This window comes from Mus musculus, chromosome 1 (assembly GCF_000001635.26).
Source record: "Mus musculus strain C57BL/6J chromosome 1, GRCm38.p6 C57BL/6J".
Lineage (NCBI taxonomy): Eukaryota > Metazoa > Chordata > Mammalia > Rodentia > Muridae > Mus > Mus musculus.
The window spans coordinates 184,141,369-184,156,001 of record NC_000067.6 but is presented as its reverse complement, the minus strand read 5'-3'; positions in this window follow the sequence as shown (position 1 = coordinate 184,156,001).

Below are 14,633 nucleotides of genomic sequence, written 5' to 3'. Positions count from 1 at the left end.
TCACACCCCAGAGAGGAGGAGAGGCTGAGTTCACTGCCCATATCTACCTACTCCACTGCCCAAGGTACCAGACTCTATTCATTTACATGAATCCACTTCTGCTGACTAGAAAACTGGCAACAAGGACCCAGGTCACTCCCCAGGTTCCAGTAACTTCAGCTGGGACTTCTGCACTGGTTTAGATTACTACTGTGCACAAGGGTCAGAAAGTACACGGGCCCTTAGGCTCATTTTCTGCTAGTATCAATTGACGACCAATATATTGACATTTCATCCATTTGCTTATACTGAAGATGGCTTAAATAAATAACATCAAAATTTAACAAACTTGTGCTAGAGGGCAACTTCTAATGCATTAATTGTTACTTACGAGGATGTGCTCTTAAAGTCACACTTAATGATTAAAGATTAACGTTTTTCTATTAAGATTATAAATGAAGAATGTTTTCTTTCATTTCTATTTAATACTGTACTAGAGATTCAAGTTGTTTGTCTGTGTATGTGAAAAAATGTTTAATGAATTTCCTTTGCGCAAAGTGCTCTGATTTCTAATTTATCATATTTTAATAATGACAACAGGCTCCAAACTGCTAAAACATTATGGGTTTTGCAGGTTGAAATTTCTTGTGTCTATAGTGGCTGAACCTGAGTGATGGGGACATCCGGGATGATGGGACAGAACCTGTGAGAAAAAATTCACTGTGCACAAGAAATACTGAAGATGCACTGGAGCCTGAGGGTACCTTGCCAGCGGACTGGCCCGACACCCGCACGGGCCCACACAGGATTCCCCACGGGATCCTAAGACCTCTGGTGAGTGGAACACAGCGCCTGCCCCAATCCAATCACGCAGAACCTGAGACCGCGGGAAATAGGGAAGCAGGCTACCCGGGCCTGACCTGGGGCACAAGCCCCTTCCGCTCCACTGGAGCCCGAGTGTACCTTGCCAGCGGACTCGCCTGACACCCGCACGGGCCCACACAGGATTCCCCACGGGATCCTAAGTCCTCTGGTGAGTGGAACACAGCGTCTGCCCCAATCCAATCGCGCGGAACCTGAGACTGCGGGAAATAGGGAAGCAGACTACCCGGGCCTGAACTGGGGCACAAGCCCCTTCTGCTCCACTCGAGCCCCAGGGTACCTTGCCAGCGGAGTCGCCTGACACCCGCAAGGGCCCACACAGGATTCCCCACGGGATCCTAAGACCTCTGGTGAGTGGAACACAGCGCCTGCCCCAATCCAATCGCGCAGAACCTGAGACCGCGGGAAATAGGGAAGCAGGCTACCCGGGCCTGACCTGGGGCACAAGCCCCTTCCGCTCCACTGGAGCCCGAGTGTACCTTGCCAGCGGACTCGCCTGACACCCGCACGGGCCCACACAGGATTCCCCACGGGATCCTAAGTCCTCTGGTGAGTGGAACACAGCGTCTGCCCCAATCCAATCGCGCGGAACCTGAGACTGCGGGAAATAGGGAAGCAGACTACCCGGGCCTGAACTGGGGCATAAGCCCCTTCTGCTCCACTCGAGCCCCAGGGTACCTTGCCAGCGGAGTCGCCTGACACCCGCAAGGGCCCACACAGGATTCCACACGGGATCCTAAGACCACTAGTGAGTGGAACACAACTTCTGCCAGGAGTCTGGTTCGAACACCAGATATCTGGGTACCCTCCCTGCAAGAAGAGAGCTTGCCTGTAGAGAATACTCTGCCCACTGAAACTAAGGACAGAGCTACCCTCCCAGGTCTGCTAATAGAGGCTAACAGAGTCACCTGAAGAGCAAGCTCTTAACAGTGACAACTATAACAGCTAGCTTCAGAGATTACCAGATGGCGAAAGGCAAACGTAAGAATCCTACTAACAGAAATCAAGACCACTCACCATCGTCAGAACGCAGCACTCCCACCCCACCTAGTCCTGGGCACCCCAACACAACCGAAAATCTAGACCCAGATTTAAAAACATTTCTCATGATGATGATAGAGGACATCAAGAAGGACTTTCATAAGTCACTTAAAGAATTACAGGAGAGCACTGCTAAAGAGTTACAGGCCCTTAAAGAAAAGCAGGAAAACACAACCAAACAGGTAGAAGTCCTTAAAGAAAAACAGGAAAACACATCCAAACAGGTGATGGAAATGAACAAAACCATACTAGAACTAAAAGGGGAAGTAGACACAATAAAGAAAACCCAAAGCGAGGCAACGCTGGAGATAGAAACCCTAGGAAAGAGATCTGGAACCATAGATGCGAGCATCAGCAACAGAATACAAGAAATGGAAGAGAGAATCTCAGGTGCAGAAGATTCCATAGAGAACATCGACAAAACAGTCAAAGAAAATACAAAATGCAAAAGGATCCTAACTCAAAACATCCAGGAAATCCAGGACACAATGAGAAGACCAAACCTACGGATAATAGGAATTGATGAGAATGAAGATTTTCAACTTAAAGGGCCAGCTAATATCTTCAACAAAATAATAGAAGAAAACTTCCCAAACATAAAGAAAGAAATGCCCATGATCATACAAGAAGCCTACAGAACTCCAAATAGACTGGACCAGAAAAGAAATTCCTCCCGACACATAATAATCAGAACAACAAATGCAGTAAATAAAGATAGAATATTAAAAGCAGTAAGGGAGAAAGATCAAGTAACATATAAAGGAAGGCCTATCAGAATTACACCAGACTTTTCACCAGAGACTATGAAAGCCAGAAGAGCCTGGACAGATGTTATACAGACACTAAGAGAACACAAATGCCAGCCCAGGCTACTATACCCGGCCAAACTCTCAATTACCATAGATGGAGAAACCAAAGTATTCCACGACAAAACCAAATTCACACAATATCTTTCCACGAATCCAGCCCTTCAAAGGATAATAACAGAAAAGAAACAATACAAGGACGGAAATCATGCCCTAGAACAAGCAAGAAAGTAATCCCTCAACAAACCAAAAAGAAGAAAGCCACAAGAACAGAATGCCAACCCTAACAACAAAAATAAAAAGAAGCAACAATTACTTTTCCTTAATATCTCTTAATATCAATGGACTCAATTCCCCAATAAAAAGACATAGACTAACAGACTGGCTACACAAACAGGATCCAACATTCTGCTGCTTACAGGAAACCCATCTCAGGGAAAAAGACAGACACTACCTCAGAGTGAAAGGCTGGAAAAGAATTTTCCAAGCAAATGGTCTGAAGAAACAAGCTGGAGTAGCCATTCTAATATCGGATAAAATCGACTTCCAACCCAAAGTTATCAAAAAAGACAAGGAGGGACACTTCATACTCATCAAAGGTAAAATCCTCCAAGAGGAACTCTCAATTCTGAATATCTACGCTCCAAATGCAAGGGCAGCCACATTCATTAAAGACACTTTAGTAAAGCTCAAAGCACACATTGCACCTCACACAATAATAGTGGGAGACTTCAACACACCACTTTCATCAATGGACAGATCGTGGAAACAGAAACTAAACAGGGACACAGTGAAACTAACAGAAGTTATGAAACAAATGGACCTGACAGATATCTACAGAACATTTTATCCTAAAACAAAAGGATATACCTTCTTCTCAGCACCTCACGGGACCTTCTCCAAAATTGACCATATAATTGGTCACCAAACAGGCCTCAACAGATACAAAAATATTGAAATTGTCCCATGTATCCTATCAGACCACCATGGCCTAAGACTGATCTTCAATAACAACATAAATAATGGAAAGCCAACATTCACGTGGAAACTGAATAACACTCTTCTCAATGATACCTTGGTCAAGGAAGGAATAAAGAAAGAAATTAAAGACTTTTTAGAGTTTAATGAAAATGAAGCCACAACGTACCCAAACCTATGGGACACAATGAAAGCATTTCTAAGAGGGAAACTCATAGCTCTGAGTGCCTCCAAGAAGAAACGGGAGAGAGCACATACTAGCAGCTTGACAACACATCTAAAAGCCCTAGAAAAAAAGGAAGCAAATTCACCCAAAAGGAGTAGAAGGCAGTAAATAATCAAACTCAGGGGTGAAATCAACCAAGTGGAAACAAGAAGAACTATTCAAAGAATTAACCAAACAAGGAGTTGGTTCTTTGAGAAAATCAACAAGATAGATAAACCCTTAGTTAGACTCACTAGAGGGCACAGGGACAAAATCCTAATTAACAAAATCAGACTGAAAAGGGAGACATAACAACAGATCCTGAAGAAATCCAAAACACCATCAGATCCTTCTACAAAAGGCTATACTCAACAAAACTGGAAAACCTGGACGAAATGGACAAATTTCTGGACAGATACCAGGTACCAAAGTTGAATCAGGATCAAGTTGACCATCTAAACAGTCCCATATCTCCTAAAGAAATAGAAGCAGTTATTAATAGTCTCCCAGACAAAAAAAAGCCCAGGACCAGACGGGTTTAGTGCAGAGTTCTATCAGACCTTCAAAGAAGATCTAATTCCAGTTCTGCACAAACTATTTCACAAAATAGAAGTAGAAGGTACTCTACCCAACTCATTTTATGAAGCCACTATTACTCTGATACCTAAACCACAGAAAGATCCAACAAAGATAGAGAACTTCAGACCAATTTCCCTTATGAATATCGATGCAAAAATCCTCAATAAAATTCTCGCTAACCGAATCCAAGAACACATTAAAGCAATCATCCATCCTGACCAAGTAGGTTTTATTCCAGGGATGCAGGGATGGTTTAATATACGAAAATCCATCATTGTAATCCACTATATAAACAAACTCAAAGACAAAAACCACATGATCATCTCGTTAGATGCAGAAAAAGCATTTGACAAGATACAATACCCAGTCATGATCAAAGTCTTGGAAAGATCAGGAATTCAAGGCCCATACCTAAACATGATAAAAGCAATCTACAGCAAACCAGTAGCCAACATCAAAGTAAATGGAGAGAAGCTGGAAGCAATCCCACTAAAATCAGGGACTAGACAAGGCTGCCCACTTTCTCCATACCTTTTCAATATAGTACTTGAAGTATTAGCCAGAGCAATTCGACAACAAAAGGAGATCAAGGTGATACAAATTGGAAAAGAGGAAGTCAAAATATCACTTTTTGCAGATGATATGATAGTATATATAAGTGACCCTAAAAATTCCACCAGAGAACTCCTAAACCTGATAAACAGCTTCAGTGAAGTGGCTGGATATAAAATTAACTCAAACAAGTCAATGGCCTTTCTCTACACAAAGAATAAACAGGCTGAGAAAGAAATTAGGGAAACAACACCCTTCTCAATAGTCACAAATAATATAAAATATCTCGGAGTGACTCTAACTAAGGAAGTGAAAGATCTGTATGATAAAAACTTCAAGTCTCTGAAGAAAGAAATTAAAGAAGATCTCAGAAGATGGAAAGATCTCCCATGCTCATGGATTGGCAGGATCAACATTGTAAAAATGGCTATCTTGCCAAAAGCAATCTACAGATTCAATGCAATCCCCATCAAAATTCCAACTCAATTCTTCAACGAATTAGAAGGAGCAATTTGCAAATTCATCTGGAATAACAAAAAACCTAGGATAGCAAAAACTCTTCTCAAGGATAAAAGAACCTCTGGTGGAATCACCATGCCTGACCTAAAGCTTTACTACAGAGCAATTGTGATAAAAATGCATGGTACTGGTATAGAGACAGACAAGTAGATCAATGGAACAGAATTGAAGACCCAGAAATGAACTCACACACCTATGGTCACTTGATCTTCGACAAGGGAGCTAAAACCATCCAGTGGAAGAAAGACAGCATTTTCAACAATTGGTGCTGGCACAACTGGTTGTTATCATGTAGAAGAATGCGAATTGATCCATACTTATCTCCTTGTACTAAGGTCAAATCTAAGTGGATCAAGGAACTTCACATAAAATCAGAGACACTGAAACTTATAGAGGAGAAAGTGGGGAAAAACCTTGAAGATTTTGGCACAGGGGGAAAATTCCTGAACAGAACAGCAATGGCTTGTGCTGTAAGATCGAGAATTGACAAATGGGACCTAATGAAACTCCAAAGTTTCTGCAAGGCAAAAGACACCGTCAATAAGACAAAAAGACCAACAACAGATTGGGAAAGGATCTTTACCTATCCTAAATCAGATAGGGGACTAATATCCAACATATATAAAGAACTCAAGAACGTGGACTTCAGAAATCAAATAACCCCATTAAAAAATGGGGCTCAGAACTGAACAAAGAATTCTCACCTGAGGAATACCGAATGGCAGAGAAGCACCTGAAAAAATGTTCAACATCCTTAATCATCAGGGAAATGCAAATCAAAACAACCCTGAGATTCCACCTCACACCAGTCAGAATGGCTAAGATCAAAAATTCAGGTGACAGCAGATGCTGGCGAGGATGTGGAGAAAGAGGAACACTCCTCCATTGTTGATGGGATTGCAGGCTTGTACAACCACTCTGGAAATCCGTCTGGCGGTTCCTCAGAAAATTGGACATAGTACTACCGGAGGATCCAGCAATACCTCTCCTGGGCATATATCCAGAAGATGCCCCAACTGGTAAGAAGGGCACATGCTCCACTATCTTCATAGCAGCCTTATTTATAATAGCCAGAAGCTGGAAAGAACCTAGATGCCCCTCAACAGAGGAATGGATACAGAAAATATGGTACATCTACACAATGGAGTACTACTCAGCTATTAAAAAGAATGAATTTATGAAATTCCTAGCCAAATGGATGGACCTGGAGGGCATCATCCTGAGTGAGGTAACACATTCACAAAGGAACTCACACAATATGTACTAATTGATAAGTGGATATTAGCCCAAAACCTAGGATACCCAAGACATAAGATACAATTTCCTAAACACATGAAACTCAAGAAAAATGAAGACTGAAGTGTGGACACTATATCCCTCCTTAGAAGTGGGAACAAAACACCCATGGAAGGAGTTACAGAGACAAAGTTTGGAGCTGAGATGAAAGGATGGACCATGTAGAGGCTGCCTTATCCAGGGATCCACCCCATAATCAGCATCCAAACGCTGACACCATTGCATACACTAGCAAGATTTTATCGAAAGGACCCAGATGTAGCTGTCTCTTGTGAGACTATGCCGGGGCCTAGCAAACACAGAAGTGGATGCTCACAATCAGCTAATGGATGGATCACAGGGCTCCCAATGGAGGAGCTAGAGAAAGTACCCAAGGAGCTAAAGGGATCTGCAACCCTATAGGTGGAACAACATTATAAACTAACCATTACCCCGGAGCTCTTGACTCTAGCTGCATATGTATCAAAAGATGGCCTAGTTGGCCATCACTGGAAAGAGAGGCCCATTGGACTTGCAAACTTTATATGCCCCAGTACAGGGGAACGCCAGGGCCAAAAAGGGGAAGTGGGTGGGTAGGGGAGTGGGGGTGGGTGGGTATGGGGGACTTTTGGTATAGCATTGGAAATGTAAATGAGCTAAATACCTAATAAAAATGGAAAAAAAAAGAAATACTGAAGATGCAAGACTGGTGGATGGAAGCTCAGAGTGGAGAGTAAAACAGTCATCAAATTAAATAAAGGTAATGAGGCTGCAGCCATGACCCGCAGTAACAAAAGAGAGACTGGTGTTGCAATAGATAATACTTACCTCTCATCCCAGCACTTGGGAGGTGGAGGCTGGAAAATTGCAAGTTCAAGACCAACTCAAGAGACCCTGACTCAAAAATCAAAGGTCTGGAATTGCTGGTTAGCCAAAGAATGCTTGCCCAGCATGCACAGACCCTGGGTTCTATCCCAGCACAACAAAAAGAAAATGTGTGTCTTCGTTTCTGTGGGAAGAAACTGAATCAAGGAGCTAGAGAGGAGGGTGGCCCTGTGCAATTCTGGACACCTTGGCCAAAAGCAACTCAGAGAGGGAGAGGAAGAGGGGGAGGGCGAGGGGGAGGGGGAGGGAGAGGGAGGGGGAGGGGGAGGGGAGGGGGAGGGAGAGGGAGGGGGGAGGGAGAGGGAGGGGGGGAGGGAGGGGGAGAGGAGGAGGAGAGTTCATTTAGCTCACAGTTGTTCCAAGTGACACCCAAAGGGCAAAACAGCTGTCACATCCTACCTGTGGTTAAGAACAGAGAAGTCATGCATGCTTAGTGTTCAGCTAGTTTTTTCTACTGTTACACAATTCAAGGACCCAAACCTAGAAATGCTGTTGTCCACCTTCAGGCTTGGCATTCCAACATCATTTAAGGCAATCAAGGCAATGCTCTCTCAAGACAGACAAACTGGATCTAGACTATCCTTCATTGAATCCCTCTTCCAAAGTGTTTCAGGGTTGTGTGAAGTTGACAGTGAGAACTACCTGTCATATTATCTATATATAATCTATGTATATATTATCTGTATGTATATAAGCTGTCTACATATCACATATGTATGCATGTATGTATATAAGTATGTATGTGTGTATATTCTATCACCTGCCCAGTCAACATTATGAATCATTGTCTAGAAAGTAAAAACTTTGAAATAATCTTGACTTCTCAAATTAAATATCTGAATCAATAAAATTTATCTAGTGAGCAAACACAGTATGAAGATTATAGAGAAGATATGGACATTGGTGACCTCATGAGTGAGGCTGGTGTGGTGTCAGCTGCCTAGAGGCTGTGAGAACACAGGTCAGGTATCAGAGCTGGCTCTAGAGTTCTGAACACTATAGCAATGCAGAAATTCTCTGCTAAGTTGCTGGGTTCTTTCTGGAAGCATTTTTGCTAAGGTTTCACACTCACTAGCCTGTAGGCAAATTATTTACCTTGCCTTCCTAAGTTTCTCCCCAGTTAGAGCACGGGCAAGGTTTGTGAGGATTGAAGAGAGAGGTATTATCCTCTGCCTCAGAAAACAATAAGACTCAATACATTGTGATTGGTAATCTAGACTGTCAACCTGTTGGGATTTACAATCACTATGGTAACAGTTCTCTGGGCAAGTCTACAAGGGATGTCTGGGATGTCTCTCTGAGCAGGGAAGACACACCTTGCAATACAGGCAGTACAATTCCTCTGGCTGGGGCTGAATACAAACAGGATAGCTGAGTACCAGGATTCGCTTCTTCCCACTTCCTCAGGACATACGCATGTGCCCAGTTGTCCTGAGCTCCTGCCACCATGCCTCCCCCTCCACGATGTACAGCATTATCAAATGGTGAGCTTAAAAAAAACCCTTCCTTCCTTAGCCTGCCTTTGTCAGATTTTTTTATTCTCTTTTGTTTCTAAAACAAGGTTTCTCTGTGTATCCCTGGCTGTCTTAAGAACTCAATCTAGACCAGGCTTGGCTCTGTCTGCTTCTGCTTCTTGACTGTTCAGATTAAAGGCATGCACCACCACCACCCAGTTAACTTTTATCAGATATTTTGTTATAGCAACAAGTAACTAATGCTTACATATAGTTATCGATAAGAGTTTCCTTTTGTATTGTTCAATGCAATCTGTCACTACTCTCTTTCACCTGATCCTTTCTCGCTCTAATAAGCCCTTCAGCTGACTGATCCATGTGACGATAAATAAGATTAATACATCTAGATGCACTCAACAGAAATGTGCCTATGAACTATACTCTAAAAATAAATCTTAAAATGCATGATGGGGTAGCACCTAGATTGATCATGAATATGGCGTTTCTATTCAACAATGCTATAGGCGATGAATGAAGGATTTATGAGGCTCAGAAGACCTTTTAAATCCCAAATATCAATCTAGCCTCCTGAAATGCCTGTGGTTTGAATAAGAATGGCCCCTAGGCTGATATGTTTGAATACCTAGTCTTCAGTTGGCGAAACTGTTTGGGAAGTATTAGAAAGTGTGGCCTCATTGGAGGAGGAGGAGGAGTGTCACTCAAACCATTCCCAATTAGCTTTTCTCTGCCTCTTACTTACAGACAACTTTGTAAGCTCTCCCCTACTGCTCCAGTACCAGCCCTGTCTGCCTGATGTCATGCTTCCTACCATGATGGTCATGGACCCATCCTCTGGAACTGTAAGCCCTAATAAACTCGTTATTCTGTAAGTTGCCTTGGTCAAGGTGTCTCTTCAGTGCAATAGGAAGGTAACTAAGACAGCCTGTTTGTGTTAAGTGCTCTGTTCAGGAGACTGTTTGCAGTTGAGCTAATACAAAAGCTAATACAATACATGTTAGAAGGGGCACAATCACTGAAGTCCTAACCGCATAGACTGTTGTCCTAGTCGTAACTTTCTGCAGGGTCCTTAAATTCTCTATGTTTTAATTTTTATCAACAGGTAAATAAACAAGGCCTATATCATACACTTAACAGAGCTGTGTCTGTCCAGCACTCACATCTACTCAATATTATCTCCTGTACAATCCACAAAAATAATTAAGAACTGCATTGTCCTAAGAATTATGCTAGGTAGGTGCTGAAAATATTGTAAAAAATAGATTATAAGCTATTTGTAGAAGAAATAGAACTTTTAAAAAGTATACCACCCTATGTCCAGTAGGTGCTGAAAATATTGTAAAAAATAGATTATAAGCTATTTGTAGAAGAAATAGAACTTTTAAAAAGTATACCGCCCTATGTCCAGTGAGGGGATTAGATGAGAAAAAAGAGATGGTGGGGATATGAACTTGGTTCTGGGCATTAGGAAATATATCTCTGAGAATCTGAAGCCTGAATAAGGAAAATAACTCAGTCCCTATGGAGGAAGAGGAGGAGACAGCTTGCATTGCACGTGACAGTGTGGAGCCCCACAGGGTGATCAGAAGCAGCCATTAGCTTTAGCAGGTAAAGAGCATGTGAGTACCTGGTAATGAGGGGGCAGGTCAGAATGCACATGCTCTAACAAGACATATTGGGCATTTCAGCATGATTCTATGGCCCTGTGAGGCCACTGGATGTTCTTTTTAGGAGTGTGTTCTAACATTGCCAGACGTACTTACTCTCTGTCTACCATATAAAATTGGAGTTGGAGCAAGGCCAAAACCAGATTCTGGGAGGCCAATCTTTCACAGAGGGGTTGGCCCCTGCATCTCCTGGACTGTGAAGACCACCAGGGCAGTGATCTGGCTGAGTCTCATAGGCAAAATGCATTCCTGAACTTCAGGGACTGGATCCAGTGTTTTGTGGATCTGTGGGGCTTAGATTACTGATGCTCCACTGAGGCTCAGGGGAGAGCATCTTGTTACTGTTGGGGCTGGTAATATGTGGCTCTGATCTATTTGAGTAGGACTATAGGATGTCTAGCTGGCATTATCTGGACATATTCTTTGGCCTTTAAAAGCTGAATTATTCCACTTCAATATTTTACTATTATTAAGATTTTTCTCTAATATGGACATTTGAGAAAACAATCCTAAGATTCAAATTTTCATGGGACAGGTGGCCGAGTGTTTAAGGTGATGGACTGCTAACACTCAAAATTTTTGTGCATACATTGTTCAATCCTTTGACCAGGTTTGTTTGTTTTTGAATAAGTGCTGGAGAGTACCTTAGAATGGCATGAGGCTATTAATTGGTTTGATTATAATTTTCATTGGGGTCCCTTGGGTGTTGCATGGCAGATTTGGAGCATGGCATATCTGTTGATCCTTTTCTACCTCTTACAAGCCATAAGAGTTTCTGTACCTTCGACTCAGCACATGCAAACGGGGCTGCTTGGTTCCTTCATCCCAGGCTGTAGGGTGGTATCCGAGAGCACAGGTCTCTGCAGAGGAGTGCAGTGTTTTCTTTAAGTTATGAGGTCACTGTTATGCACTAGTTGGGCACTCTGAAAATTAGATTCTGAGGTGGTGTACCAACTTGAATCTGAAACATCACGCCACAGGCTCAGGTTTGTATATGGATGTGTGAGCATACACATATGGATGTGTGTGCCTGTGCGGTGCAAGTGTGTGGAATTACATGTGTGCATGTGTGAACAAACATATGGAGATTGAAGGATAGATTTGAGTGTCATTTCTCAGGAGTTGTATGCATTTATTTTATGTATGTATGTATGTATGTATGTATGTATGTATGTATGTATGTATCATCAATCACCTATCTATCATCTATCTATTGTTTATCATCTATTTATCAACCATCTATCTATCTATCATCTATCTAATATACTATCTATCATCTATTATCTATCTATCTATCTATCTATCATCTATCACCTATCTATTGTCTCTGTATCATCTATTTATCAATCATCTATCTAATCTATCTATCTATCTATCTCCTATCTATTGTCTCTCTATCATCTATTTATCAATCATCTATCATCTATCTAATCTATCTATCTATCTATCTATCTATCTATCTATCTATCTATCTATCTACATATCCACAGAATCTTTCCCTGGCCCAGGAAGTGCCAAGTAGGCTAGCTTAATTGACTAGGGAGCCCCAGGGATCCATCTGTCTCTGAATCCTTAGTAGTAGGATTACAGAATGTGCTATCACATCTGGCTTTTTTAATGTGGGCTGTGGGTTCTAGTTTGCTATTACTTCAACATTTGACATTGAAAAAGGATGGATGGGAGAGAAGAAGAGGACAAAGAGAGAAAAGGTAAGGAGATAGAGAGGAGAGAAAAGAGAGATGAAGGAGATAGCAAGAGGAAGGAGGGAAGAGAAAGAGAAGGAAGAATGAGAAAGGAGGGAAAGAGCAAAAGAAAAGATGCACAGGACATGGATACAGAGAGAGAATGAATGAATGAACAAATTTGAATGAATGAACGAATGAATGGATGAATGCATTGTCAGAAGAGCTACAGGGACACTGTGCTCCTGGGAAGATAAGCTATGAATGGATATGAAGGCTGCTAGGTAATCAGTAACAAACCATGTGTTTAGCTTGCTGACCCGGGGCTAATCCCTACACCCACAGTGCATGCCCTGTGCACACACAAGATTCATGTAAACAACCAATCAAGTAGACAAAAACAGCTTTCAAATTGCATTTAAACACATTATTAAACACAAAAGAGTTATTGAACAACATTGATCATAGATCACTTGTACCAGTGAGACACTGGGAGCATCTTAAATAACCACCAAGCAGGAAATTGGCTCAATAATTCAAAGTATTCTGAACACAGCACAACATTTTGAGTTATTGATGTAGACAATTCACCACATACACTGACTCTTTACAGGAAGGAAATTAAAGACGTGTCATACTAAGTCTGCAGAAAATAAGCCATATATGGGCATTTCAAGCCTAGCCTAAGTCCTGCAAAGTTATTGGTCAGCATTATTATGGTTATCTTTGGGTGGTAAGATTATGAATATTTTTTTCTTTTTTTCTTGTAATAAGGAAAGGTAGTAAAAGTTAATTAAATCCAACAAAAGAAATTTCAGGAACTAAGAAAAGAATATTGGAAAAATACAAAGCAAAATTAAATGGCCATTATCTCTGGATAAAGTAATACTGTTTCATTTTTATTTGCTTTTTACTTAAGTGGGTTTTTTTAAACTTTTTGTAATAATATCATATTACTTTAATAATGAGAAAAACCCATAAAATTCTGCCAACTTTTAGTGAAATGCATGTCATAGCAAGAGAGGAATTTGGAGCTCCATACTGCAAAAGCAAAGAGTCGTTACTTATGCTTTCTAAGAGCTTTGTGAGCTTTTACACGGATAGTGTAACACTTCCCTAGAGAAAGAAAAATAGTATTTGAAAAAAATACATCTTTTGCCCATTAAAAACAGAGACAACAGCCTCTAGAGGCTGGAAAGGTTGGTAACTGGTTAGAAACACCTGATGCTCTTTCAGGGAACCCGAGTTTGAGTCCCAGTGCCCATGTTCAGCATCTCACAATGGCCTATAACCTCATCTCCAGAGGATCTGACGCACTCTTCTGGCCTCTGTAGGCAGCTGCACTTGTGTGCACACAGTTACACACTTTGCTGCATACCACACAGGTCTCCATTCGTGGGTCTCAGCAATGTCTAATCCATGAAGCTTCCACCTTTCCGTCTTGTAATTAAACAGTTCACCATATATGGACTAAGATGACAAAATGGGTCCCAAGAATAAGCAAATCCCGTTTCAGAGTAGCATGAGTCATTGCAGGGGTCCTGTAGGGCCACATTTGGAGTTTGTGAAATTCTGAGTGGTAGAAGATTCACAAAGAATCATCATTTTAGTGCTATGTCATAAGATGACTAGGTTTTTTAAAAACTGTTAACAAGTAGCGCCTGACTCAGAACTCAGCATCTCACATGTGTGAGCCAGAGTATGAAGCATTGTCCCGTTTGGTTATTTGATTACAGTGCTGTCAAGCAGTTAGGCCAGTCTCAAGTTGCCAGCCTTGTACAGAACATGTGTGGAAGAACAAGACATATGGCCTTGGTCTTTTCACTCTAAGGGCTACATGCTTCTTGTCACATGAACTGACTACAGATCATCAGCAATAGCAATGCACGGTCGGAAGTCTGTAAGGCATCTCTTAGGTTGTAGAGACGTTCACCTGCTGTTTCCATCTATGCTTCTTCTCCTTAACATTCGTTTCAGCAGGAGGCTGCTGAGACTCATGACTGACGGTCAGGATTGGACACAGGCCCACAGACTGAGTCTGCAGTTGGCTTCGATGTCATTACGGATCTGTGGTAGTTACTTTTCTGTTGCTGTGATAAACTTCTTGACAG